At 36.8% G+C, this 24,719-nt stretch overlaps 1 long non-coding RNA gene across 1 annotated transcript; it reads left to right on the top strand.

The window, feature by feature from the left end:
• The first annotated feature begins 271 nt into the window (after positions 1 to 271).
• LOC124342246 lies at positions 272 to 502 on the top strand. The gene is made up of 2 exons (XR_006918722.1): positions 272 to 364; positions 425 to 502. It is a non-coding gene; the product is annotated as an uncharacterized LOC124342246 (long non-coding RNA).
• The last annotated feature ends 24,217 nt before the right edge of the window (positions 503 to 24,719 follow it).

The following is a 24,719-nucleotide window of genomic DNA, read 5'->3' as shown; positions in this document are numbered from 1 at the left end:
TATTGCACACTTGTTGGCAGCAGTACAAGTAACTTGGACCCCGGGGAAGACATCAACATTATTAAAGGCAACTCAAGATGAAGAGGAAGAAGAAAATTCAGACGGGGAGCAGAATTTTGATTGGGGAGATGAAAGTCATCAACAAGATTGGGGAGACGAAACCTTGGACCTGGATCATCACTATGGTAAGTTTTAAAATTTGTTAAGCAAGTCATAAGTGTGTGTAATAATGTTACCAAAAATTCTGCAGGTGATGAAATTCCTGCTGTAAGTGATGATGACGACTTGGCAGACCTAGAAATTTCTTTTGCCTCTACAATTGACCTTACAATGGACGAGGAAATTAATTTGGATTTGGTTGAAGGTAAATTTTCATTTAAAATTATTATTGTTAAAAACTAATTTTTATCTGTTTGAATTTAAGAGTTGGAAAAGAGGAAAAGGATGAGCAATGATGGCCCAATGCAATGTAAACGCCAAAAACTAAACTAGTTTTACTACCCTCCTACAAGAAAAAACATTACCCTAATCCCCTCTCAGAAATTCCATTCTTTTTGTGTTTTTTCTTCAAACTACGTTTACTACTAAATCATAAGTGATTTCTCTCAATAAACTTGCACTTTCTACCATTATTGTTAATTAAATCAAATTTTTAGTTTAAAGAAACTTCCGGCAGCGGATCCGATCCGCACACCCGCAGTGAACCTATATAGTTCCAGCAACAACGCAATCACTAAAAGTATAGTAAGTATAGTAAGAAAGTATCTAAGTATAGTATCACGTAGAAGATTTCTCATGATAGTCAGTGTTGTCATGTCCAGAGCTACACGAGTTCCTGACTTTAGTCTAGCCTGATCTAACTGACGTCTACATCCAACAACATAGTGAGGCTCATTGGTAGCTTTGACAATGACTAAATAAAATAATAAAATATTATTATTTACAACTGTAAATTCTGTATAAAAAGGTCAAGAAACTTTTGAGAGCTTACATTATTCCTCCGTCAGCTGCTTTAGGACTTCCCCAACAATCTTAATTCATGAGAAAACAATATCACATTAAACTTTCCTGTAATAAAGCCTGTTTCCGATTCATCCACGGTTCTGTGTCTGGTGACAGTTGAAAAATAAGAACCTGGCAACGGTTGTCAAAAAGCGGGAAAAAAACTGAGCAGACGACGTCGAAATTTCAGATTGAAAAAAAAAGCAAAATTCTGTGTCTCTAAATCCCTAAATCTGTCTCTAAATCAACTAGTCAATTGAAATGAGTAATATATACGCTGCCTACATCTGCCCTGAGTAAGTATAAAATTTATAAATTTTACCTCGGGCTAATAATGTAGTTCTGTGATCTTCCTTTCAGTTGTGATGAGTGGCATGAGTACCTGACAGAACAATGTCCGAGTAAGTAAAATTAGATTTTACTTTTTTTTAAATTTAATAATGTTAATAATTGGTCACAGACATGCCAACTCATGAAGAAGAACAAGTTAATTCCGATGGTGAGCAGAATTTCGACTGGGGTGATGATGTTCTTCAACAAGACTGGGGTGACGAAACTGAGGATATTGATCATCACTATGGCAAGTTATAAGATTTGTTTCATAAGTGTGTGTAATAATTTTACCAAAAATTCTGCAGGTGATGAAATTGTTGTGGAAGAATTCAGTGAGGATGACGGGTTGGCAGACCTTGAAATTTTGTTTGCTTCTACCATGGATCTAGCAATGGACGAGGAAACTGATTTGGATCTGGTTAAAGGTAAATTTTTATTTAAAATTATTATTGTTAAAAACTTATTTTTATCTGTTTGAATTTAAGAGTTGGAAAAGAGGAAAAGGATGAGCAATGATGGCCCAATGCAATGTAAACGCCAAAAACTAAACTAGTTTTACTACCCTCTTACAAGAAAAAACATTACCCTAATCCCCTCTCAGAAATTCCATTCTTTTTGTGTTTTTTCTTCAAACTACGTTTACTACTAAATCATAAGTGATTTCTCTCAATAAACTTGTACTTTCTACTATTATTGTTAATTAAATCAAATTTTTAGTTTAAAGAAACTTACCGGCAGCGGATCCGATCCGCACACCCGCAGTGAACCGATAGTTCCAGCAAAAACGCAATCACAATCTTTAAACCAAAATGATTGAATCAATAAAAAGTTCTGGAATGTAATTATTAATTATTAAAGGTAATTATTTTTTTTCATTAATTTCAGATGGGCAATAGCCTTCAAAAATCCACTGACACCTCTGACATGGGTCAGATCAACAATATGCTCGGAGATGAAGACAAGTACATCGAGTCCTTAACAGGCTTAGTGTCCTTCGGAATTTTTAAATTCATCGTATTGCCTTACGTAAGTGAACTCATTGAAATATGAAAATCTCGACGTGTCATGAAGGACGGGACGAAAAAAAATTTATGATCAATCCCTTACCCCAATTGCCCACACCAAAATCAACTGTTGTGGAAATTCCAGACCAGCCGAGAACTCCAGGTTCTATCATAACTTGGGAAAGGATTTTTTTAAAATTTTTAATACTATTCAATTACATGCATCTGGTGTCTTCATTTTGCAGCGTCCAGGCCAATTGATAGCGGTAAGTAATGCGTGTTTTAAATAAAAAATCAATGTTTATTTTTTAATTTTATTTTGCCGTCCCAAGATTAATTGATCTGGACGGATTCGCAAAAGAGGTTGGGGATGTTGTCTTGAAGAAGGAATTACCATTCCTTCAAGGAACATTTGGATTACTGTGTGTTGCGGTCGCCAGATACTGGGGATGGCCCTTAGTCAGGCCCTATTTAAAAAAAAAATGGATTTTCCTCAAGAAGCAATGTAAGTATAAGTGATTTTAATAAAAATAAATATTAATATTTTGCTGTTTTTTTTCAGGTAATCCCGCTGCCATTGACGAAGAAGCTCCACCTAACAAAAAGAAGCTGCGTAAGTGCGTCGTGCAGCAAGTCACTTTGTTAGGCGACATAAAGCAGTTGCTGGAATCCAGACCATGTGCAGCTACTGTCACAACAGATGTCCCCACAATTATCGAAGGCACTGATGTCCCAGGCAAGGGGGACCAGTAAAAAGGCATCGGATGACCCGGGACACCCACCAACTGGTGTCCCGGGAATTTCCCCCCTCCCCGAAAATTTTTTTTGTTCTTCTTGAAGAAGTGCCCGTTATTGCAACGTGGATCATTGAATTTCTGGTATTATTTCGTTTGTGTTAGTGTTAATTAACCCGTTGGCTTCTATTAATTTTATTTTTCCACAGGAAAACTGAATCCGTTATCATTGAAAAGTAATGGACAGGTTCAGGTTCAGGTTTCAACATAGGTGAGAAATCATCATTTGAATTCGATTGAAATTGAAAGTTTGTAAATTGAAAATACACACGTATTACGTATGCCATTGCTGAGCGTGTATTGAAACTCGATGGGACCGAAGTCTGAACTACAAAGAAGCGGGAACGAGACTGAGCCGAGAGGCTCAGCCTTTCTTAGGGGAACACGGGCCAAGGGCGAAGCCTCTTCTGGATACTACAGACACGTATGGAAACCTCTTCTGGGTACACACACATACAGATACAACAAAGACTATGCACAAATTTGACTCGACCTTTTCTCCAAATTATGATGTCTCTTATTGGTTATTCCACAATTGAAACAGATTCTGTTTCCCTGAGAACAAATAAGATTAGTTTGTAGAATAGAAAAAAAAAATAAAAATTAATTACTTTTTCCGAGTTGTTGTTGTTGTAGTTCATTGAGAAGTACTTGACTGGTTTTCTGAAATTACCACAACACATGGTGGGTTTGGCACTTGGGGTGTGGGCGGATCATTCATTTTTGTTTCTTCCTTCTCGTTCTTCTCGTCACGCCGAGATTTTCGCCTTTTTAGTTGCTCGTCAACGTAAAGCCAAACAATGATCTTTACAAGGCCAAAGGAAACCAGGAATGTAATGGACTTTATTCGTTTATCTTCATCAGAAAGAATATTAATTATTTGAGCCATATATGAGGTATCAGACGATTTTTCTAAGCTATTGCCCGTCTGAAAAGGAAAAAAAAATTAATAACCTTGTTGTTGTAATGTGCAAATTAATTAACCCAATGTGCAAAGTCCTCTTCTCTCCTTCATTGGCCATTTCTTCACACACTTGTCACTGAACCAGAATGTATCAAAGTAGTTGCCTAGATTCCCATCCTCTGTAGAAAATGTAATATTAGAAAGTATAAACATTAAGGTTAAATACCTAGAGCATACCTAACACACACAGATATTTCTGACACTGAAAAAAATGTCTAGGGAGTCAGTGTATAGAGCTTCGCGGAAAACTTCATATATCTCCTGCTGGAAACAAGGAGATAAACCTAATCTCTTTAGGTAACGGTCCAGTGCCCTCAACACGTGAAAATGGCAAAGTAATTGCGTCGAGTGGGAAAACAACTGTGCTATTGCAGTGATTTCTGCACAGTCTTTGTCTGTGAAGACAACCTTGGTGATGGAGTTATCGTTGTTCTACAGATTAAAAATAGGGAAGAAGTTTGTAAAAATAGTGAAAAATTATGTTACAGCGATACTTACGTCACAGAAGTACTTTAGTTCGGTAGCAATCATTTTCTCTGTCTCCTCTGTAACAAAAAAAGGCGACTGGTTGACCAAAACCAAAGTTACCTTGCAAAATTAGTGTATAGAAAATGCATTGCGAGCTTTGTGATGTTGTGTGTCCCGTCTATCAATAATACTTCACCATATTTCTTATAAAGTTTCCTTTGTTCTGCCAGTTGGATATATAAACATTGAATTTCGCCCTTTTCGTTGGTTTCTATGGGAATAATTTTTCCCTGTTTTCTACCCTAGATTTATTGAAATTTCTCAGATTTCCCTAATTTTCCGTGATTTCCCTGAACCCCCGATTTTACCTTTCTGGCCGTTAATCACGCCAGAAGTATTTTTCTATCCGTTTTACGTCATAATCAGTAGTAAGAGACTAGCTGCTGAATTTCAGCGTACCAAACTTTCTAGCACTCTTCAGAAGTATAAATATTTAAATTTAAATCTGTCTCAAGTCAACCATACACGATGTTCCCTTTCTATTTAGCTTTGTTGTGATATTGTCTACTGACATCATTACTAACAACGTTTACATTTATAATATAACAAATTTGTATCAAACAAGTCATTTATTTTAATATTACGGGCTTTCTGAAAAGAACTGCATTATTCTTCTTTTCAAAATAAAAAGATAAAAAATAAAAATTGCTTTCCAGGCCTGAACGTCTGACTCTAATGTTAGTAACTCTATGTAACTCTATGTTAAGTATTTTTACATTTCATTATTTTCTAGTCATAATATTCCCGAAAAGAGTTAAAAAAGGAAATTTTTTCCGAGATGTCTGATCTTTTTTATTCTTCTATCAGACGATCTAAAATATTGAACCCACTAAATTTACCCCGAACTAGAAAATACTTTCAGAGTCAAATTTTATTTCAGATTCCTTAAAATTTCTAAAGTTTACATAATAATGTTTTATTTATACAATAATATAATACCAGTTCAGGTTAATTCACACAAATAAGTTAAAACTAACAAATAAATCATCACTAGACGTTAATTAATCCTTTTTTTAATTTTATGAAAATTTTCTGAAATTTCTCAGAAATCCTAGATTTCTACCTTTTTCTCAAGAACATCGAGAAACAGAGTGGGGAACCAATTGGTTGGGACTTCAATCCTTGTACAAGAGTTTCTTTTCTACTAAGAAAATTGTGCGTAGATTACTTTGTTTAAATTTGTTGCCCGCTAACCAAATTGAATCTGCCTTCTACAAAATCAAAACAAAGGCCACCAACTTTTTTTAAACGTTTGTTGGCCTAAATGGTTAACACACTGGCCTAGATGTACGATCGCTGGCCTGAACATCATCGAATTTCCTTTCCTTGGCCTAATTGGTAATTTGTATTGGCCTAAACGGTACTATCGAGTACTGCCTTTTAGGCCTTGGCCTAAAAGTAAAAAGGGCGATTGTCCTAAACAAATGGCCTAAACATATGGTATCCCGTGGAATTACTCGCATCGATTAATGAGATATAGCGAAAAGAGTTTTAAGAGAGTATCAAAAATCATGTTTGACTCTTTTTTCTCTTTATCTTTATTCGCGGCCAAGCTGTTTATTGTGTAAATTTTTTAAAAATGTGTTAAATACACAGTTTATTTGCACACATTTCATCCTTTTGAGAGGTTTGCTAACAATTGGGGATTATGAAAGGCCTCACCCTTGGGGCAGTTTGGGACAGAGCTCTCTTGGGTAAAATGGAACATAGTGAAGAGAAGCTCATGATAAGCACGCACCGAGCGCGGCGGATGAATCATTCCATCTTTCTCACAGTTAGCAAGCTAAAATGGTGAAGCAATTTTGGGTTGAAAACGAAGGTGGCGATCAGCTGTCTTAGTATATAATGAAGTTCAAACGCGACTGTCGTCATAACTCACCTGTCTTCGGTCCAATCGAAAACACCTCTGCTGTGCTCTCAACTTTAAAACGGTAAGCTGTTTTTCGCAATTTTTTCTCGTATTGACTTATTCGACCGCCCACTTTATCTGGTTTATTCCATCTAGATGGTTCGTAACTATAAGCGAAAGTGGTCTGGACTCTGCGCCAGAAGAGGAAGAAATGTGTTGCGCAGTAACCTCCGTGTTATTGGGAGGAATTTTGACCGGCAAGCATGTTCATTTTACAACATTACGAAGTCCACTCTGGGCACGTACCTGAAGAAATTTCGCGAAAGTGGTCTCTGAATGCGGCACAGCCTGTTGTGCGAATGAAACATGTTCGCCAAATCATTCCGATTGCACTCGAGACGGAATTGGCCAACTACTTGAAGACGTGTTCGTTGATGAGCCACGGCCTCACTCAAAGAGAAGCTCGATGCTTAGCTTTTAAGTTTGCCATCGCAAAAAATCTCACCGTACCAACAAATTGGATTGAGAAAGGAGAGGCGTCGGAAGATTGGTTTTCATATTTTTTAAAACGGAATCCTTCACTTTAGATCCGCGCACCTGAGGCGAAAATTCAGGCACGGATGAGTGCATTTAATGAACCCGTAGTTTACAAGTTTTTTTTTATAATTATCTTGAAGTTGTTACAAAGCATAACATCCGATCCAGACACGTTTGGAATACAGAAGAAACGGGCGTCCCAACTGTCATGCCACCTCCAAATGTCTCCGCTACAAAGGGGTTAAGCAGGTCAAAAAAACGGTTTCGGCTGAGCGCGGAGTTAACACAACCATGGTTGCCGTTATTTTTGATGCCGGATTTATTTCCACCAGTCTACATCTTTCTCCGTAAGAACTTCCTTCCTTCAATGTCTCGTCACGGGACACCTGGTTGTCTTTGCCTTGCCCATCCTAGTATTTGGATCTACGGCGACACATTTTTTACAGCCGCTTTTCAAAAAATGTGTGGACTGTTCCGTCAACAATCCCGTCCATCTTTTACTTGACAACCACAACAGCCATCTGGACTACAAAATTATCTGTTTTGCTAAGGAAAATGGAATTCACATGCTTACTTTCCCTCCACATTGTTCCCACCGACTTCAACTATTGGATATCACCGTCTTCTGCTCTTTTAAATCAGCTTTGAGAAACAGTTTCCAACACTTGCTCAATGTTAATCCTGGCAAGAATAAGCATTCACGAAGTTGCGGAGTTAACCCTGAATTCTTATTTTTCATCATTCACACCAGAAAACCTTATATCGGGATTTAAAAACAGTGGCATTTCCCTTTTTAATAGACACATTTTTCCTGCTTCGCTCTATCTGCCATCATTTGTCACTTATCAACAGATTGGTAAGACCTAAACTTTATTGATTTTCAAAAAATGTTATTTGATTTAAAAAAAACAATTTGTTTTTTAATATAGAACTGCTGACAACCGATCCGACGAATCTGCCGTCGTCGGCAGTGTCGCTTACGATCGATGAATTGGATACGCCGTCTCTAGCAGCACCACTTCCAATCATCTTAGAAGTGCCAGCGACCCCCGTCCGGAACGGATCCAACGAGATTTCTAGTCCGATTGTATATCCCGTTGACTTACAACCGTTTCCCAGAGTTGGAACAATTTCAAGTGTAGGAGTCAGTAATAGGACACAGTGCGGGATGACAAGTCTAACGTCCACGCCAAAGAAAAATGCAATCGAAGACGCGGTTAACAGAAGAAAACGCAAGCCTCCCGCTTGTCGATTGGGAGGAAAACAAAAGAAGTCCAAACAACGATGAAAACATCGTTCCTTAAGGAGACGATGATTTTAATGGGGACGTTGATCCCCTATATCATACTGACTATATCGCCCCTGCAACAAGAATTACGCGTTCTGGTTTACATGTATAAATGGCACAAATTTCATATGTTATATACATATTATATACTGTTATCAATACCTTTACCGAAAGTTAATCATCCTTTAAAAGAGGTGAATATGGTTAAATGTAAACTGAATATAGTCTAACCTTACAATCAAATTTCGTAATTTTGAAATATCAAAGTATAATTTAAAAAAAATTAATAACAGCCAAGCAGTGTTAGTGACTAATTGTATATTTCATGTTAACCTACACTTTAAATTAGAATATCTCAACTGACAGTCATGAATAAACTTATAAGGTTCATGCTTGAAACTACTGATGCTTCATTTTCATCTATTGAAAACAGACAATACAAACAACCTACAATACTTTTTCAAAAAGTTTTAGGTAAGGAACGGGGAAGCAATCTTCACTGACAGGAATAACTATATAACCATTCAGAAATGTTCCAAAATATCGCAACATTATTTTTACAGCTGAACTTGGAATACTTCCAGTTACAATTACTACATGTGAAATAAATAAAAGGAATTAGCTGTGAAGAGTTTAGCAGTGTTGTGACGTAGTGACCTACTGACCAATGTAGGTAAACCTGTACGATATCCACTCACAGGAATAATAATTCAGCACTACTGTCTGAAAGCTTCCTCAATAAGAAAATATAAATATACATTAGTTTCAGATAAAGAATTATTGTTGAGCAACTGTGTTACGTGTGTATATGTACCACTGTGGGGAAGCCTTACGTTAACCTCATCAGTACATATCACTCCCAGGTACGACAAAACCTAAATTGAAATACAGTAAGCTTCTTGTAATGTGATACTTCCCAGACAGCACGGTTCCGTATTTAAGACGTCTTTTAGCCCATCAGAGGGGACCATGCATACCGCATAAGGGTTTATAGAATTGGGATTATAGAAGGACCTAACAGGGATCATACTCGTTCTACTTTGAGCACATGAGGGACATAACTGGGCTAATGCCGGAGGAAAAAGTATTTAATGCAATTTTTTTTTTGAAAATTAAAAAAATGTCTCAAAAGTTGCAATCATCTTGGTTTATTACATCAATTTGGCAATTAAAGAATATACAACTGTATAGGCTGGAGATTGGTTAAGGTTAACAAGTATATATAGAGAGATAAATTGGAATGTCCATTTGTTTCTTCTGGCTTTCGATTTTCGGTGACTGAATGTTGGAGACTTCCAGCAGTGTGCTTCTGATGGCTCGGTCCAACCTCTTGGATATCAGCTATAGCTGATTGTTGATGAGCTGTAAACAAAAAATTTAAGGTATTAATGGACGTACTGTAATTACATGAAAGAAGTATTCTCACCAGGTGGTAGAAGCTTCCTTCCTTCAGTGCGTTAACCTCTTCCTCTTTTTTCAATATCAGTGCTAACCACCTGTTCACCATGCATTCACCATGCATTGCATTCTTCAATTGGTATGTGCTCCTTTGTAAGTGTCTGCAAATAAATGAAAAATAAGGATAAATGTCTAAAAAAAGGAAGTCGTAAAGAAAGAAACTTAAAAAAAGGATGACTATCTCAAAAGGTTAATAATACCAAACGTACATATCACGTCAGCTAACTGTAAAAATGTTATCTTTACGTTCGCTAACTGTCACAATTTCAAATAAAATGAAACCTGGAAAATATTATTTAAAGAAATTAGTTATAACATCAATAATACAACTTATTAAAATATACTGCAACACATTATAAATAAATAAACGCTTTAAACAAACAAACTACAGCCAAATATCTTTCAACTTTCATGAATCTACCAGAATACACGATTTAGCAGAAATAGTAATACGTATGTTACGTATGCGTATGTTTCAACAATATAATAACTGCAAACAAAAAACTATTTTCCTTATGCTGTATTTATATTTTACAACTATAACAATGATTGGTGCAAAAAATGTAGAACTACGTTTAAAAAATATCTTAAATTGGTAAAAAATTAATATATTCTGGTAGGATTTTCTAAACATTGCAAAAATATTAAATCACAAGTTCTAAAGGCTACAAGAAAAATCGTTGCGACCACAAGCCATTACACATGTCGGGCAAATGTTTTTAAAAAATGTTTTCCGACAGAAAATATACAAAATTCATATGTTCAAACTATATAGAAATGCCGCATGGTTGTCTTTGGGATAAGAACTGATGAACTGATGAATTGTAAGAACTACAACTTGGCTGAATGTTCTGGAAGAATAAGATATCTTCCATGTTTTGCTGTAGCTGAATACATTATTGAGATTAAGCGGAGTGGTAGGGACGAGAAGTATAGTCAGGATATTGGTTTACTTGTGTTTGGAGAAGCAAAGTTAATTCTCATCACATTTTTAGCTCTGCGGTTCGTTCAGCTGTGATTTCATGCTTTTTAAAAATTACATTTTGTAACTTGTTTATGTGCGTTTCTTGGGTCGTTTATTGCTAGTTTTCTATTGGGCAGTTTTTCAGTTAAGTTTGGTAAAGCAATCCTTCCCTGAGGGAAGAGTAGAAGAGGCAAAACCGCCGGACCCCTTTGTTCCTCCATATTCTCTTTCCTCCATTCTTCCCCCGGGAAAGGATTTCTTACCTTCACCATGAAAAATAATCACCTTATTTTCTTTCAAAATGACCAAAAATCAGCGTTTCATAAAAAAATTAGAAACTTTGCCCAATTGTAGATGACTATGTTATCTACCTTTTGTGTAAGTTTCAAGAAAAAAAATACCAATTTGAATTTTTTGAAATTTTTGAAGTTCCACACCCTTTCGTATGGAAACATATGACGGAAGTTCCAATGTTTCCAAACTTAAAATCTATTAATTTGCGGATAAAGTGCTATTCAAAAAAATTTCAAAAACATTACGGTGAAAGCATGTTATTCCCTTACAAGATGATTTTTTTTAGTTTTTCTTTGCGATAACTCAAACGTGAGTTATCATGAAAAAACGGGGAACACTTTGGCCCGTAAGCCGCATTGTTAAAAGAGCGGAAACACTCGTCGTATGTTTCCAAACTTAGGGTGAGTAGTGTATATACATTTTCTAATGTATATACATTTTCTATGCATTAAATATTTAATGAAATAGATATATAAATTATTGTCCAAAATTAGACATCATAATCAGAATATAGTAATGATGTACTAAATAAGAAAATGAGTAACATTATTTTGATGTACCGATAAAAAATATTGTATTTATATCAAAAATGGAACATCAGTATTTTGACGTCAATTTGATATAAAATTGATATTAATTTTAAGATTAAATTTCGTATTATAGAAATGATATGAATAATATATCAAATTCACATCCTTTAGATATTCACATCTATATCAACAAACTCAATGTCAAGTGTAATAAAATTTATCCATGATTTATTTGATCTAAATATAGATGTAAACCATTATATAGTAAAAACATAAATAATTTCTGGCTTTAGATCCACTCTTTATTGAATTGCCTTCTCGTGACAAGGAAAACATCGTATCCTCAAAGAAATCTATAATAACAGTAAATTTCAAAGTCCCAATTCTGAGGCACCGTAATAATTATAGTACCTTCGTACGTATTCTTATTATAGCATAACAAAAATAGCTGATATTGGTATTTGAGCCGTCTAGAAAGCGGAGGATCCGAGGTCAATACCGTGAGAAATCAATCTTTATTAATATTGCCATAACATTCATGAAATTCATACTATTTATGCTATCTAAAGTGGATCTGCATTATATAAGGTATCGTCTACTAATATTTAATGTAATTAGACGTATTTAGATGCATTTAATGTATTTTATTTAAACATCCAAAAATTATCATAAACTAGACATGAATATTTGGATATATTTTGAACATATAATAGAGCGACACGTGGAATGTCAAAATTATATCCCAAATCGGACTTTTAATGTCAAAAAAAGGATATGAAAATGAATTTTTGGAACATCTTTATGATATAAGATTGCTACCTGGGAGCCACCACTTTGTCCCATCTCGCTAGCGTCACGTCTAAAATAACCTCGGTCAAGATCGTTTCAAGGAAACAGTCGGTGAAAAGGAGCTCGTGGGTCTCCTTACACGTTGCGAAGCAGTTTTCATACCGCAAAAAGTAGTCAACTCTGGAGTCCGTAAAGTGCACGACGGACTCCCTGCGTTTCTTGGAGACGTGCGCGACCCCACTCGTGCAGGGCCACCTGGACTGAACGACGCATACGTGGCATCTTCCAGCGTAGCAAGCCACGCATAAAGGTCAATCAACGGAGGACCGATGTCCATAACTTTGAACTGGGTCCAACTGTCACAAAAACAACGTTATTCTGCGGTCGCAAAGGGCGACCACGATCAATCTCGTCTCTCTCTTCGTCTTCGTACTCTGCCCCGTCGTCTTCTCTTGGTTTATCACTATAGTATTCATCTTCTGGTTCGAATTCACTATGGGTCGGGTAAGACGGGTGCGTGTTCCATTCGAAAAAAGCGTACCCCCTGGCATGATCACAAACGTTCTTGAATTGCTGGTTGGCCATGACTGTCGCCTTCATCAAAATACTGGAAATACGAATCTTCGTTACGTTTAATGGCAATCTTTCACGAAAAATGGTACGATAAAATCTCTCCCTTTTATCTGGAACGAAACGGTTGGGATAAAAAAAAAACACGGGAATTATTCCAGCTGTCTGCATCATGAAAAAAAGCTCGTGTGTTAAATAGTCGACGCTAACGTGTTCGGCACGTAGGTTTCGCGAAGCGCGAAGGAAATTTTGCGACGAAATCTTAATGTAACATTAGAAAAGTCTAAAGAATAAGGGGGTTGCAGGAGTGAGGTAAGAAACTTTAAAAGAGCTAGAATATACTTTGTCTACACCTTTAGTGTCGAAAGTAGTTACTTTCGATGTATAATAGAGAATTAGTTTGACTAACCACCATTTGAAGTGTTGACTGTGACTCGCTTTAAAATGGATAATAATAAGGATCTAACCCTGTCCCGACTAATCCCGTTCTCCCCTAAATTCCTCGTTTGACTGAATCAGAAAACAGGATTCTTGTAGATTATCTTTTAATTGGTACACGAACCCCAAAATCTCTCAAATTCTCCGTTGGTCAAGAATGGCGGTTTACAAATAGATAAAGGGATTCCAAGATGAAAGATATGAAGGTAAAATAAAACAGACGAAGCGGTAGGCCGAGACAAACTGCGACTAGAGATATATTGCAGCTGGTAATAATGTATCGTAAAAAAATATTGATAGCCGCCATTCTAACCTATGGCACTAGCCATAATGAGTCCGCTCGATTCGGTAGAACAAATCAGGAAGCAGCGGAAACAAGAAGCGGTTTATTGGAGGGCGTTCCACGGGTGAGGGCACAAGTATCAAGAATTTTCTGACGAAAATTCATTGCGCTAATCAAATCATGTTTGAAAGGGAACACATTCACTGCAATCTTGATTTTTGACGCAAAATAATCTGGTCGGATCGAAAAACCTTCCTCTCTTCTGAGCGTTCACCGCAATACTTTTGACGTAGGGAAACCCAGACGAATCCACCAATATCGCTTGAAACTTGTGGCCAACAAGGAAATTATTGAAATTATGGGGATGCATGACGACTCAGGGGTTCTGCATGAAATAGTTAAAAAACTGAATTGTCGCCAGTATATTGACATTCTGAAAAAACTATAGCCGTTTCTTGCAGAAAATTTTCCAACAGAGTTCCTAAAACTTAAATTTATTTCCTGCATGACGAGTGTCCCATTAATAATGAGAGCTGATTCATTTATTCATTATTATTTTTATTAAGTAGCCCTAGTCGTAACACAGGGATCGCTCGATACAGGCAAAGAAGAGACGCTTTCCAGCAGTATCGTACCAAGACTCTTTGGTGGCTTGAGTACATTCCGATTGTAAATCCGACCGAGAATTTTCAGGGAAACTGGTCCGGTCAATTTGGGGATACAGGTAATATGGATAAAATAGTGGGAGACAATGCCAACGACAAACAGAACAACAGAAATCACCGATAAACAGTAAAAGGTAGGGTTATTGAGCTACAGTAAATAAACTTGCAGTCACGATCGTAATCTTTACTCAATTAACAGTTCGCAACAATTCTTTCTGAGATACGATCAAAACTTTAGTTAAGCAGAGAACTTTTTCCCTGTTTTCTATGTATCAAGGGCTTGTATATAAATACAGATGGGACTTAATACATGGAAAAGAATTGAAAAGCGGAGGAATGGACAGAAAAGGAGGGGAAAAGCACATATAGAGGAAGTGACTGAAGCGAAACCCCCTCCCCCTTTGATTTGGCGAACGCACTTCTGCGGTTTCCACCATGTTTCTTGCGAGTCTGTTTTTCCCCCTTGCCTTTCTTATGGGGAAAAAGGGTGTCTCAACAAATTATTAATTGTAAGTTAACAGTTTACAGCAGGACGCCAGGAATAAATTTTTTTTGAAACCGCCGCATACAAATTGCGTTTGGTTGTGAATGCGCGGGTGGCTGGGTGAACTATTGCGGGATCAGCGATATGGAACATTCAATCCACCACTCAAGCGAACCGAATTCATGGACCCCCATTTTACTAGTTTCTACTCCAGATTTGCCCTTTTTTCAGAATTCAAATACTCCCTTCCATTCGAGAGATATTTGTTTTTAAAAATTAAATTTTTTCTAATTTTGTCAAATTGGGGGAGGGGGTCTTTGGAATAGCTTTTTGGAGAAAAATGGGTATGGGAATAATCCAATTCTAGTAATTAAGTCATTCTAGTCATAAGTATTTAGTCTTATATTTCTAGTCATTCTATTCTATATTCTCCGGTTCTAGCCATTAAGTCATTCTAGTCATAAGTATTTTGTCATGTATATTTCTTGTCATTTCTAGTCATATCATCATTCCGGTTCTAGTCATTCATTTATTCTAGTCATGTACATTTAGTGATTATCTTCCGGGACCCAATTTTCCACACTACCAAAATTTCGTCCAGGAGTCACTACAACCAGGGGGTGGGGTATACCCCCACGTAGTTCAGCCGACCCTGGACAAGTACATAAAAGATAACAAATGGGTAAAAACTGAGTTTAGTTTTAATAAAGGAAAAGAGTTTGGTTTTTCCTAAGTGGTGGATTTGCGTGGTTCTAGTAAGTCTTTAATTTTATTTTTCCTTATTTTATATTTTTTGTAATAATTTCTTTTTTTTTCCAGAATACAAGGAGACTGCAATTGATTACATTAAGTCGAAGGCCATTACAGATGCCTACCTTAGGATGTTTAAAATCCTATACCAATGTGGTAAGGTGAAACCTTTTATATTTCGCCAGAAGATAGAAAATCCTGGACCGAAATTAAATTGCACAAATTGCACAACAGCAGCTAATGGTAAATTTTTTAAATTTTATTTTATTAACAAGCAATCCACCACTCAAGTGCACCAAATCCATGGACCCCACTTTTTTTCCCATTCCGCTATGGGACTTAAAAATCTGAAATAATTCAGGCATATCCAGTTTTTTACTCCGGATTCACCTGTTGTTGCAGAATTTAAATATTCTCTGCCGTTCGGGAGATATTTAATGTTAAAGTTTGGGTTTTTTCAAATTTTAACAATTTTGGGGGGTCTTTGGTATCGCTTTATGGGTAAATGCTAACCTTAAAAAAAAACTAATTCTCCCAAAAGTTTGCTCGTCCATCCCTCAATACGAATCCAAAAGGAAGTTACATTTTAGATTAGATTGGCCCAGTTATTCCCAATCTAGTAAAGTGTAATTTTTACAAGTTTCCCACCCAGCCTAGTCGCCATTTTTTATCACTCTCCCTCGCGTTCCTGGTGGATGACAGCCGAAGCATACGAGTTCTCTGCACCTCGGGCTTCATATTGCCGGCCACTAGACTATATGAAAGGGCCTACAGTATGTCCCCCGGTCTAAAGTGAAGGCCAGGAAAGCCTAGCTCTTGCTGTCATCCGCCAGGAACGCGAGGGAGAGTGATAAAAAATGGCGACTGGGCTGGGTGGGAAACTTGTAAAAATTACACTTTACTAGATTGGGAATAACTCGGCCAATCTAATCTAGAATGTAAATTCCTTTTGGATTCGTATTGAGGGATGGACGAGCAAACTTTTGGGAGAATTTTTTTTTTTTAAAGGTTAGCATTTACCCATAAAGCGATACCAAAGACCCCCCAAAATTGTTAAAATTTGAAAAAACCCAAACTTTAACATTAAATATCTCCTGAACGGCAGAGAATATTTAAATTCTGCAACAGCAGGTGAATCCGGAGTAAAAAACTGGATATGCCTGAATTATTACAGATTTTTAGGTCCTATAGCGGAATGGGGAAAAAAAGTGGGGTCCATGGATTTGGTGCACTTGAGTGGTGGATTGCTTGTTAAAATAAGAAATTGAAAAAATTTATTTTTTTCGAATTTTTTTAGATATTGACTTCAAATCTTCAGATATCAGATACAGTGCTGGTCCACTTATAGAACCGGCCTGTGCGCGGTTCTATAACCGGGTGGTTCGATATCCCAGCACTTGATCCCAGCGCCATCTACGGGGGATTCCACTTGTACTTCAAGCCCATACAGAATAAAGACAGTCATTTCCATAATCATGGAAATTGCTTTTTGTTCACTATAAGTAGACAAATCTAAAGTATCTTTTATTTCGATGATATTTTTTCTTAATGAGCTTTCAGTAAGTCTAACTTTGGAATCTGACTCTCAATGTAACTATTATCTGACTATCTTTTTCCCATATGAAACACCCTCTTTATGAAAAACTTTTGATCGCTTTTGACGGCTTTTGATTATTCTGACAATAAGCCAAGTTTATCTCCTTTATTTTAATATAATATAAAGAAAAAAGTGGAGATGACGCAAGCAACTGAATGCTCAGATTGGGTTAAATAGTCACGAGCATGGTCGCTTTTTTCAGTAGGGAAATGAGGAAGGCAAGGATAGTGAATGAAACAGGCTATAAACTCGGATTTTTTTAAAAATTAGTCCCAACATTTCTGAATGAACCCGTATGAACCTTTCAGCTTCTGTGACATTAACCTAGAGTCCAAACAGGCGATCCTTTCTGTCTTATTAGTTGTAAGTTCTAAGTTTCCGCCGCAAAAATTTACATCTGTTTAATCAGTACGCCGATGGTGGCAATGAAACACGGCAGAGCCATTTCGGTTCTATAACCGGGTTGGTTCTTTAATCGGGCGGTTCTCTAAGTGGACCAGTACTGTACAAAGGACGCCCATTGGAGGGCTACAGGGTAACCTTCGAGGGCCCTGTAGCCAAAACAAAATGTTTTGATCAATCAAGTATTAATACTTAATTCGTACATATTTAAACAACTAAACATCGAAACATGATTATTGAACTAATTCTCCCAAAAGTTTGCTTGGCTACCCCTCAATGCAAATCCAAAATGAAATCTTTTTCCGAATTATTATAAATCCAGTAAAGTGCTTATTGTACCAGTTTCCCATTTCGCCTAGGAGCCATTTCATATCACCTCTCCCTTGCGCTTCTGGTGGATGACAGCCGAAGCATACGAGTTCTCTGAACCTCGAGCTTCAGAATACTGACCGCTATACTATATAAGGGGGCCTATAATAGCATGTTCCTCGGTCTAAAGTGAATGCCAAGAACGCGTAGCTTAGGCTGTAATCTTTCATCCTAATGATGTGTCCGAATCATTTTGTTAAGCGTCAAAGTTTGAGACAAGTTAGCAGAATCCTTGTTTTCTCGAAAAAAGCAATTGTGGTGTATAAAGAAAAACAAAAGATCCCCTTTCCGGTAAAAAAGAGAAGAAATACAACGCAAAAATAAGAACCATGAGAAAACTTTTTTAAAATAAGAACAAAATCTACAAAAATAAAAATAAACATCGTTAGATGGCGTTGGTTGTCAGCAAATGCGTTTCATTCAAATTTCAATCCACGAAAAAATTCATTCTAAGTTTAATTTAAAAGATTTATAATAGAACATAAAAAAATATAATTTACATGTAATACAATTTCAAACATAAATATTGTAAAAGTACACCTTTTGTACTTGGATGACCTGGCAACCAACTGAGCAGACGACTATAGCCATAGATAATAAGATGGGACACGGAAACGGAAAAGCCGCCATGAAACATTTCAAAACACCACCTTGTGACTAATGCCCTCCATTAATCATTAGCAAACGAATTCCCAGTAATTGGGACCTGAAGCCAAAAAGTAAAAAACCGACACCTCCTGGTAACAAAAATGTTCCCATTATTTATCCCGTACGAAATTTTCAGCTAGTTCCATACTACAAAATAGCTACGATGTTAGGGGTATTTAGCTAGATATTTTCAAGTCAAAATTTTTAAATTCCACATTGGGAATTTTAGAGTAGATTTAGCTTTCATTTTTCTAGCTAGAAATCTTAGATTGAAGGTAGCTTGAAATTTTCTCGCTACCTTACCAAATAATGAAAATGGGATTTTGCGCGCGCTACCCATTGTTATCAGGGTCACCCATCCATTTACTACCAAATAATTGATGGTATGATGATTGTGTCAATAATTTTTAAATAGACTTCTAATTTAAGAACTAATGAAAAAACTTAGAGAAAATTAAACCGTTTAAATAAAATCTTCAAAATTTCACCTATTTCCCGTACCTATTAAACTATGCGTAGGTTTTTAGGTTAGGCTATACTTTAAAAAATATCTGTAGGCCTAAATTTTGTGTCTAGTACCACCTCACATGCCAGGGTTTTTAACCTTTTTTCGCCTTTTTTTATATTATCATTATTCATTCCGATCACATTAAGCGAAACTCTAGATTAAAAATTCAATACTAGAATCTGCTGAAAATGTTAGGAAATATATTAAGGGGGGGAAATTCGAGCTGATTTTAGGGTAAATTATTTCAAGCAAGATCAGAAAACGCCCTAGCTTGAAAAAAAGCTGATATCTGCTAGAGAGAAAACTAGATTAAAAATTCCATGCTGGAATTAGCTTACAGTTAGGAAAAATATTAAGGGGGGAAAAATTCAAGCTAGTTTTAATGTTTTTTTTCAAGCAAGATAAGAAAACGCCCTAGCTTGGAAAATAAAAGCTGATATCAACTACAAAAAGGTGAATAATGTTAAGATGAAAAATTTCGAGGTACTTGCAGCATGACAATAGATTTGATTTTTTAGCCTAGCACCGCGTGAGCTGTTATTAGCGGTTATTAGCTAACAGTTAAAAATTAAGCTAAAAGTTTCGTACGGTATTCTTGATTTGTATGCAAAAATTATTGAGCAATCGTAAAATTTTAAATTAATAAATAATATTTTTAAAATTCAAAAATTCTTGGTTTTGATTAACAGACAAGCTTTAATAGAATCCTTCGTATCTAATATTTAAAGAAACGGTTAAATTCACAGCCAATTAAACGACACTATCTTTTTTCACATAATAGTTCATTTTATCCCTTCAGAAGTACTGAAGGATTACCACCCTTTATTGATAATTTCAATAACAAGGAATATTCTCGGTGACTCGATGCGCAGAACGTCCCAGGAAATAACCACTCTTATGAATTTCAAATCTCCTGGACTTACCCCTTAACCTATTTTCAATCACGACCAATAGATGTCATTCATTATGTTTTTTAATTTTCTATACCAGCTGGTAGAGGGTTGAGGTTGAGGCAGGAAGACTCCCGGAGTAAAGCAAAGTTCCCACTTCTTTCCTACTCGGCAAGCCGAGAGGGTATTTCTGAGAGAAGGTGGGAAATTTCGGGAGCGAGAAATTGATGAAATCTGTCGTCGCAGATTCGGTTTATTTTATGGTGGAAAGGGTAGATAAGCCTAAATTTTAAAATGTTGGTTGACGAAACACTAATTCACAGTACAGTAAACAGTACTCCTTGCGCAACTCATTTAAGTCCTTCAACAAAGGAACTAAGCCTGTAATGGCTTGTATATATTTCTTCTCGTCTCCCAACATGTCGATTATCTGCCTCATTTCAGAATCACTTTCAGAAGATTTGGGAAGATTTTTTTATAGCTGTTGATACCTTACTCATTAAAACCTTTAGTTATTTTACCAATAAAAACTTAAAAACTGCAAGGTTCCGGATTCCAAAATGAAATTGAATCGTATTAATGGAATGGCTGCGGATTCATTAGTTCTCACACACCTTCATTCATGCTGTAAAAAACAAAAACATTTATTAATCAAAAGAATAAAATTTAAAATTTAAAAAAATTACCCTTGCCAAACCCCATTGTCGGCTGGTGGAACAGGACAATCATCAATTGGAGTAGTTGTTGGTGGCGAAGACGGTCCTGGTTGATTTTGAGGTGGCGAAGAAGCTCCTGGGTGATTTTGAGGAGGAGAAGTAGGAGGTTTGTTGAAGTAGGATTTGCGGAAATCATTTAGATCTTGTTGTTGAAGACTGAAGAATGCTGAAAAGTGCGACGTTCGAGCTACGTTACGTCTATGGCACGCCAAGGGTCACAAATCAAATTTTGAGGAAGGAAGGAAGGAGGGAATGAAAGGAATTAGATTTTGAATTTTTTTTAATTTTTGGCTTGCTGATCCACCAAAATGTCCACTTGTTCATTCATTCTTTAAAAAAAACAAAAAAATTAATAAATGAAAAGAATTGAAAATAAAAAAATTTACTTGTTCCAACTGACAGCAGTATTAGGAGGCTCTGGAGCACTCATAGGAGGCTCTGGAACCGGAACCGGATCAGTAGGTGATGAAGTTTGATTTGAAGCATCACGAGCAGTGTTCTTCTTTCTCAAATATTCTTTCCTTTGATCGTTAAGAGTCGATAGTCTGACGTAAAGACGATAAAAAAGCAGTTCGCCAACGACTTAGTGGGCACTGAAGGTGGCACTAGCCAAAATTTGATGACACCATCTTGGAAAGGGGTACCGGACGACTTGCATGATATGCAGATTAACTCAACAGAGTTAATGTTATGGAAAGAGCCTAAATGGCCTTCATTTGTGCACCACACACCATGCCCCTCTGTTTCATACTTAATTGCCGGAAGATTTCCATTTTCCGGAATTTTGAAGCCACTGGCTTTTTTGGGTTTTACTGGGGTTTACTGGGCCGCTTTTGCCCGTCACTAAAAAAAAGAATGTAATTAAGGAAAACAAAAAGAAATTGTAAATTTAATTACATGCGGTATGAATAGATTTAAAAAGATGGTTGATGTCGTTACAATTCGCTTCACGTACGGCAGCATTAAAGAATTGGGTGCCTGTCATTGTCTTCCGGGCTGGCTTTTTCCTTATTCGGTTCCTTTTTTCGAGGAAATCTTTAGTAATAACAGTTTTCATTTTAACCTGTATTCAAGTGGAATTTTTATTGGATAAATAAATAAAAGATTAATTTATTTTATTTTATCACGCCACCGCCGACTTGAGGCAGAGGCTACGGCAAGTCATTACTTTCATTACTTTCCAACAGCGGGAAATCACGCACGCAAACGGACAACGCACCAAAAGAAATCATCGACAGAAGAACAAAGGACAATCCTTAATGATCATAAGTAATTGTTGATTGGCAATACTCACCCGTCAAACAGATGGCGGCGTAATCCGAACAGCACGAATTCTTCATCAGACAATCATCGCTACAACTGCAAGTTCAAGACGACGACGATGTGTTGGTGTTGGCCGGCTCTTCCGTCCGCGATGTAGAGCAGCGGGTAGAGCACGACGTATTCGGCGTGATTGTGCTCGACGGCGGGGCGGTCGATCCTCCTGCAAAATTTCAAATCGATTCCAATCAGACGCCAAATTCTTTTCAATCCAAAAATGATGAACGCATTTCCCTGAATGGTTTTTTTTCTGTACTTTTTATATTACTGTACTCACGACAGTCATAACTTTCTCTATCTCTCATCTGTCTCTATCGTTCCTTTCCCGCTACCTATATACCCCCGATTCGGACCAGTTATTTTGGTTTCTCACAGCTGCCCCCTAGGTTGATGATGAAGGTTCTATTTCAATTGATTAGATTTACTTTGTTGTTGTTGTTGTCTATACCTGGCAAGCAGAGTGTGCTAAGTTCACTGGAGAAGAGGCAGGCATAGCATCGCTCGTGTCCGCAGGAGTCGATCAATAGGCCCTTGCGGTTCTTGTCGAAAATCCTCAGGCAACTCGGGCACAAGTCGGTGGGCAGCACCGATGGCGTCTGTGACTGTGCCGATTGCTAGGCAACTCCGCCACAGTTCAAGCCGAGGCTGCTGCAGCTCAAATTGCCGGCCAACGGGAGGTGGCCGTTGCGCCGAAGTCCGACGAGGTGGCCGACGATGAGCGCTGGAAGTAGCAGCTCAATTAGCTGGCCAGGCTGCTGGACGATCGCGATGACGACGGAGCAGCGGCGGATGCGGCTGCTGCTGCCAAGGGTTATCAATTATCGGTGGCACAAGTCCCATGCGCCACCGTCGAACTCAATTTCGATCCGATCAAATTCCGCACCGAACTACCGAAATCTTTTTAAATGAAATCAAAAAGAGAAAATTAATTTTAAAAAAATGTTAGAAGAAAAAGACAAGCGGATGATGGATGAGCTTTTGCATTGAATATCTTTGAGGAACGGGAACACAATGTACTTAAAAACACCAAAGGTAAGTAGGTCCGTGATGGTTTGAAGATACTTCTCCTCATGGCCCAACAAATTGATGATCTGATTGATCTCATTGTCGGTTGACTTTGCCTGGGTGTTTCCCATCTGAAATTAAGGAAAACAAAACTTAATTAAAATAAATTACCTCAAGTTACTGACAAAATGTATTGTAGTACTTACGATTCAGCTGAAAGTGTTGAGTTGGAATTTTGCGTTCGTTGCGTTCGAGCTACGTTGATATGTGGCACGCCGAAAGGGTCACAAATCAAATTTTGAAAAAAAAAGTTCGCCAAAACGCCATCTTTACTCGATAAGATGCTCCGGCTCAATCATAATTTCCACGGATTCAGTATTTCTGTCAAAAACAAAAAAAAATATTTAATGAAAAGAATTGAAATTTAAAATTTAAAAAAATTTACCTTTGCCAAATGACTGCTGGAGGTTCTGGTTCTGGACGACTAACAGGAACCGTTGTTGGGTTTGCTGGTGGTGGAGTTGGAATGGCAGCTGGTTTCTTAAAATATTCTTTCCGCTTTTCAATAAGGTCCTTAAGAATAGGCACCACAATGAACTTAAAAACTCCGAATGAAATTAAGCCTGTAATGGCCTGAATGAAGCGCTCTTCCCCCCCCCCAACGAATTGATAATTTGATTCATTTCTTAATCTGAAATTTCAGATCACTTCTGAATGGTGTTTCCCATCTAAAATTAAGGAAAACAAAAATAAATAACCTTGATTAAGTTGACTGACAAAATGTAATACTTACTTTAAGAAACCTGCAAAACTGAAAACCACTGCTGAAACTGTTACGGCTGCGACGTTCGAGCTCCGTTGATCACGTCAAATACGTTAAAACCACGTCTAATTATGTTTGTATAAAAGATATACAAAACACCGCCTGAAATGGATGTCAATTAAACCACATGACATTGATATCAATAAAAATTCATGAAATAGATATCGTTTTAATTTTTATTTTTAAATATTTTTTAATATGAATAAAACATCCAAAAGACATGATTTTTTTAATTTGAAATATCTGTATTGCAATAAATTCAAGTGTCAACAAATACAATAACTAAAAAAAATAAATTATTCAATTGTTTTGTTGGCGGCTTTCTTCATCTGATTACTTGTTTTGGTGAAAACTTCAATACATTTCCCATGTATAGCAGTCACGGTCTCATTTGGAAATCTAGTGCGGATCACATCTGAAAAGTAGTAAACTTTTGTTAATCAGATTGAAATGCCTACATGAACTAAAAATGATTACTTTCGATGCATTGATAGACGTCAAGATCTTTGAATTTGCGAACAACGCTTTCGCCAGCTTTGCTTTCTATCCCACAAAATGTGTAAAACTGCCATAAATCAGGGCCAATTACGTGTTTCATAGTGTTGCTCACAGTTTTGTTGAAGTTCCCTTCTTTGCCAAAACATGCAAATTCTAACATCGTTAAAAAAATTGCATTGTTCATGACAAATGTACATAGATCTGCAATATAATAAAAAGTAATTTACCAATTTTTTTACGACTTTACGGTCCATTTACAATGACTTATCCAACCTTTCTAATTCCACAATATTGTTTAACGGCAACTTAAATTTGGAATGGCGAACAATATCATCGGCTTCAGGTTCAACACATGCTATTTTTCTAACATTAAGCAAAGTTTTCATTCCTATTACGATAAAATAGTTACAATTAGTTAT

This window comes from Daphnia pulicaria, chromosome 6 (assembly GCF_021234035.1).
Source record: "Daphnia pulicaria isolate SC F1-1A chromosome 6, SC_F0-13Bv2, whole genome shotgun sequence".
In the NCBI taxonomy this organism is placed as follows: domain Eukaryota; kingdom Metazoa; phylum Arthropoda; class Branchiopoda; order Diplostraca; family Daphniidae; genus Daphnia; species Daphnia pulicaria.
The sequence above is the reverse complement of the archived record's forward strand: the minus strand, read 5'-3'. Positions and strand labels throughout refer to the sequence as shown.